Below are 6,000 nucleotides of genomic sequence, written 5' to 3'. Positions count from 1 at the left end.
GTGGTACCTATTGGTGTTTTATACGCAGTCCTAAAAGCCCACAACGCGTCATCTAACTTGCGTTGCCAGATTTTAGGGTTGTTATTAACCGTCTTCTCAAGTATGCGTTTTAAGGCACGATTCGTGTTCTCCACTTGACCATTTGTTTGCGGGTGGTACGGAGTAGAGAAACGATGAGTTACGCCATACTTCTTCAACACCTTTTCAAGAAGGTTGTTGGTAAAATGTGTTCCTCGGTCGGATATGAGTGCTTTTGGGATTCCAAAGCGTGAGAAGAGATTTTTCAAGAAGTTTACCACCACCCTAGCATCATTTGTAGGCAAAGCTTTTGCTTCAGCCCACTTGGATACATAGTCAACGGTTACTAGTATGTACTTGCACTTATGTGAACTTGGAAAGGGTCCCATGAAATCGATTCCCCAAATGTCAAAGATTTCACAAACTTGGAATGCCAGTTTGAGGCATCTCATCCTTTTTCGTGATGTTACCCGTTCGTTGGCATGCGTTACAAGTCTGAACGAAATCATGGGCATCTTTAAAGATCGTGGGCCAATAAAAGCCCGATTCAAGGATTTTTCTTGCAGTGTGGTTTGGTCCGAAATGACCGCCGGTTGGCCCTTGATGGCAATGCTCAAGAATTTGTTGAGCTTCTTGTCCGTACACACAACGGCGAATTATTTGATCCGCACCAACACGAAATAGGTCTGGGTATTCCCAGAAATATGACTTCAAATCTGCAAAGAATTTCTTCTTTTGCTGATAAGTAAGTCCTTTTTGTAGAATGTCTGAAGCAAGATAGTTTGCAAAATGGGCAAACCATGGGATTTCAGATTCTTTTTCAACCCTCATTAGAGATTCGTCAGGAAATGTATCTTTGATGATTGTATCATCAAGTTTATCTAATTCGGGGTTTTCAAGTCGGGATAAATGATTGGCAGCTAGATTCTCAGCTCCTTTCTTGTCACGTATCTCAATGTCAAATTCTTGAAGTAAAAGAACCCAACGTATGAGACGATGTTTTGCATCTAGTTTCGAGAATAAATACCTAAGTGCCGAATGGTCCGTGTAAACAATGGTCTTGGACAACACCAAATATGACCGAAATTTATCAAATGCATAAACAACCGCTAGGAGTTCTTTTTCCGTGGTGGTATAATTAATTTGGGCTCCCGTTAGAGTTTTACTTGCATAATAAATCGGAAGAAAATGATTATCGGGACGTTGTCCTAAAACAGCACCTAAAGCATAGTCGCTTGCGTCACACATTAGCTCAAATGGCATACTCCAATCCGGAGATACCATAATTGGAGCTTGTGTGAGTTTTGACTTTAGAATCGAGAATGCATTCTCGCAATTAGAATCGAAGTCAAATGGAGCATCCTTTTCAAGAAGTTTGGTCAATGCGCGGGCGATTTTAGAAAAATCTTTGATAAATCGCCTATAGAATCCTGCGTGACCAAGAAAGCTTCTAATTGCTTTAACATTTGATGGTTTAGGTAGCTTAGAGATAACTTCAATTTTAGCTTTATCTACCTCTATTCCCGCACGAGATATTTTGTGACCAAGTACAATGCCCTCTTTCACCATGAAGTGGCATTTTTCCCAATTTAGGACCAAGTTTGCTTTCTCACATCGGATAAGCATACGTTCTAGATTGAAAAGACATGATTCAAAGGAGTCTCCAAACACGGAAAAGTCATCCATGAAGACTTCCATACAATCCTCTACCATATCATCTAAGATTGCCATCATGCACCTTTGAAAGGTTCCGGGTGCATTGCATAAACCAAACGGCATGCGGCGATAGGCAAAGGTACCGAAAGGATAAGTGAATGTGGTCTTTTATTGGTCGTTGGGATCAATTGGAATTTGGAAGTAACCGGAGAAACTGTCTAAAAAGCAATAATATTCTTTTCCCGCTAATCGTTCAAGCATTTGATCAATAAAAGGTAACGGGAAATGATCCTTTCTAGTGGCATCATTTAGACGTCTGTAATCAATACAGACTCTCCAGCCGGTAACTGTTCTAGTTGGGACGAGTTCGTCCTTTTCATTTAATATAACGGTTGTACCCCCCTTTTTGGGTACTACTTGTACTGGACTAACCCATGGACTATCGGAGATGGGGTAGATTAACCCGGCGTCAAGAAGCTTGACAACCTCCTTTTTAACAACCTCTTTCATGTTGGGATTTAGCTTGCGTTGTCTTTGTACTACGGGTTTGTAGTCATTCTCAAGGAGAATTTTATGTGTACAATAAGACGGGTTTATTCCCGGAATGTCGGTTATTTTCCAGGCTATAGCCTTTTTATGGGTTTTTAATACAGAAATTAGCTTATCCTTCTCATTATCTGAAAGATGTGAAGCAATAATTACTGGTAATTGAGATGTACCTTCGAGATAAGCATACTCCAAGTGTTTGGGTAGCTCTTTAAGCTCTAGTACGGGTGGTTCTTCTAAGGAATTTTTTATACAAAATCTATCTTCATTTTTGATTTCCTCAAACGATTCCTCTTCCATGGGAATTTCTTCTATTATGGTCTCGTCATCCGTGACCACCTTCATCAACTCATCAAAATCTTTATCAATATTGAAGTATTCATTCTCACTTACCGGGGCTAACCCCGGGATATCAATTTCAAGTAGCTCCTTCAATTCATTCTCGACACAAAGATCTATAACATCAATTTGAAAACAAGAGTCATCGATAGAAGTGGGTCTTTTCATGGCTTTGTCAATGTGACAAATTATTCTCTCGTTTCCCACACCTAGACTCAATTGTTCTTTTTGGACATTAATGATAGCATCTGCAGTGTTTAGGAAAGGACGTCCTAAAATGATAGGAACTTTTGTGTCCTCTTGCATTTCTAGAATAACAAAGTCGACGGGAAAGATAAGTGAGCCAACTTTTACAAGTATATCCTCGGCTATACCTATGGGAGTATCAAATGATTGGTTTACTAATCGAATACCCATCCGGGTTGGTTTTAAGTCTCCTAAGTCAAGTTTTAAATATAATGAGTAAGGCATTAGGTTAACACTTGCACCTAGGTCGGCTAGTGCATCGTACACCACCGAATCACCCATCATACATGGTATGATAAAACTACCAGGGTCTCCTAATTTTGGAGGTACATTTTGTTTCTTTAAGATGGCCGAACATTCCTCATGAAGGAATGTGGCAAAAACATCGTGGTATTTACCCTTCGAGGATATGAGATCCTTTAAAAACTTCCCATAATTGGGCATATCCCTAAGAACCTCCGCGAGTGGCATGTTAATGCTAATTTGCTTAATCATGTCCGCAAATTTCTCATACCGCCTTGCGAGTCTGTCTTTCTTTAATGCTTTTGGGTATGGAATGGGTTCCTTATGCACCTTTACTGTTGGTTCTTCACTTTTCTTTGGTATGACCTCAGGTGGATCATCTTTCTCTTGTTCTTTGTCAACTTGCTCTTTTTCATCAACCGGTATTTGTAAAACAGAAGGACATAAAGGAACTTCCGGGGACTTAAGAGTCTCCGGTTTAGTAGTTAAACCACTTCTAGTAGTTATAGCATTTACATGCTCGTTCCTTGTTTGGGGGTTGTTGGGATTCACTTGAGTATTTGAGGGGAGAGTACCTGGTGGTCTCTCTGATAGTAACTGTGATATCCTTCCAACATCCCTTTCTAAGTTTTGTATTGTGGCTTGTTGATTTCGGATTTGCTGAGTTTGGAGCTCTGCATTTTGCTCGGGCTTAACCATAAAATCTCTTAAGAGATCTTCTAAACCAGATTTCCTCTCAGGTTGAGGTTGCATAATTGCTAATGGTTGTGGTTGCATAAGTGCTAGTGGTTGTGGTTGATTGTGTTGGAATTTATTTTGATAATTTCGTTGAGGTTGATTTCGGTTATTATAGCCTGGTGGCGGATTTCTTTGATTTTGATTTGGGAAATTCCGGTTATTTTGGTAACCTGGATTTCCTCCTTGATAGTTATTATTATTTTGATAGTTATTATTATTTGATCCTGAAGGTCCTCCTACTTGATAGCTGTTTATAGGAGGATATTTTCGGTTGTTTGCTTCTATAGCTGGAAAATCACTGAAGTTCATTTCACCTTTTCGTAAGTAACCTAAGAAATTTGCTTGCTCTTCCATTGTACTTTGATCACAATCTCTAGTAAGATGGGGACCTTGGCATAGTTCACATCCTACTCTGATAGCATGCATTTCCTTGGTTACTTTCTCGATTTGCCTTGCTTGATTTGCTATTTGAACTTTTAAAGAAGCAATTTCATCATTGCTTTCAATACTAGCAACATTTGATGATCTAGAGAATTCTATTTCTTGATGCCAATTATGGGAATGGGAAGCTAAATCAGCAATGATTGTGTGAGCGTCTTCAGGTGTTTTCTTCATGATCGAACCTCCGGCTGCAACATCTATATCTTTTCTAGTTGCCACATTGACTCCTTTATAGAATATTTGGACCTTTTGGAATGTATTCAACTCGTGTTGAGGACATACCCTAAGCATTTTGTTGAATCGGGTCCAAGCTTCATAAAGAGTTTCATTAGGCTTTTGCATAAAGTGATTTATATCACTTTGCAATTTTGCTGCTTTTGAAGCAGGAAAGAATTCTGACAAAAACTTATCCATCATATCATTCCAGTTTTCAATATAACCTTCTGGTAATGAGTCTAGCCAATCTCTTGCATCATCTTTTAAGGACCATGGAAAGATTTTTAAACATGCAACTTCATCGGTGACATCTTTGATTTTGAAAAGCTTGCAAATGCTTACAAACTTACGAAGATGCTCGTTAGCATCCTCATTTGGGGCTCCACCGAATTGACATGTATTAGTCACCATGTGTAAAAATTGACCTTTTATTTCAAAGCCATCACTCATCGTGGGTTGGATGATTGCGTGGCCTTGACCTTTTCTTGTGGCCTTCATTAATGCTTCCATCGTTTGATTTGTATCAGCCATTTCTTCTTCTTCTTTAATAATCGGCTCTATGATTGGTTGAATTATTGGTTCAGAGTCGGATTCTAAGAAAAGTGACTCTAAATTTTTAGCAAGAGATTCTACTTCTTGAGCTCTTAAGCGTTCGTGGAATTTTCTTTCGGGTTCAGGATGTGAAGGAGTTAATTCAGCGTTGGAGGAACATAAGTTCATGCATTAATTTCTATTATGAAATCACAACACTGAAGGTTTAGCTAGGGTTACCTATTTGTTTCTCTTTAGTGTTTTTCGGTGTTTTAAAATTACTAGTACTTCCTATTTCTTTTTGTTGTTTTTGTCCTTTTATTAATTCTTTGAGGTTCCGGATTAAGTTTAATGAGTTTAAGATTGAACGGATCATACAATTTGGGAAATTGTACAAAGAACTAAAGGATTTATTCAAAAACTTTGAACTTTCTTGGAAATGAATTTCCTTGAGAGGATCGAATAACATAAAAACAATGATAAAAACCCTTAAACAAAAAGATTTTCCTTCTGATTTTGCCCACGTTTCGAATAGCCAAAAGATGCAGCAGAGGGGCAGGATCCTTCTATTGACCAATAAAATTGGTGATCCAACAACCCGGTCCACGTACAAATCCAACTACTACTACGAATCAGATAAATTATCTATTTATTTAACTGCCAACTCCCCGGCAGCGGCGCCAAAAAGTTGATGTGCTGGATCGTAACCTTTATTTTGAACGGATTTGAGTTGTTTTGTTACACGAATTGATTTATTGTATATGTGGTATTTTATTGAATTCAGGTTGATTTCACACATATATAGGCAACTAGTCCTATTCATGTAGTTTAGTTTGTTGGTAAATCCGATTCGTTCCACAGGAAGATGGAGTGTTTAATGGTTTTTAATAGTCTTTGATGTCAAACTTATTTAAAGGGGGTTTTGGATTAGGAATTTATAATATAACAGTAAAAGAAAATAAATTAAACTAATTTACTAAATAAAATTACAAGATTACAATAATTAACTTAAAAAGGAACTAAATG

This window comes from Rutidosis leptorrhynchoides, chromosome 1 (genome assembly GCF_046630445.1).
Source record: "Rutidosis leptorrhynchoides isolate AG116_Rl617_1_P2 chromosome 1, CSIRO_AGI_Rlap_v1, whole genome shotgun sequence".
Lineage (NCBI taxonomy): Eukaryota > Viridiplantae > Streptophyta > Magnoliopsida > Asterales > Asteraceae > Rutidosis > Rutidosis leptorrhynchoides.
Note: the sequence above shows the minus strand (reverse complement) of the source record.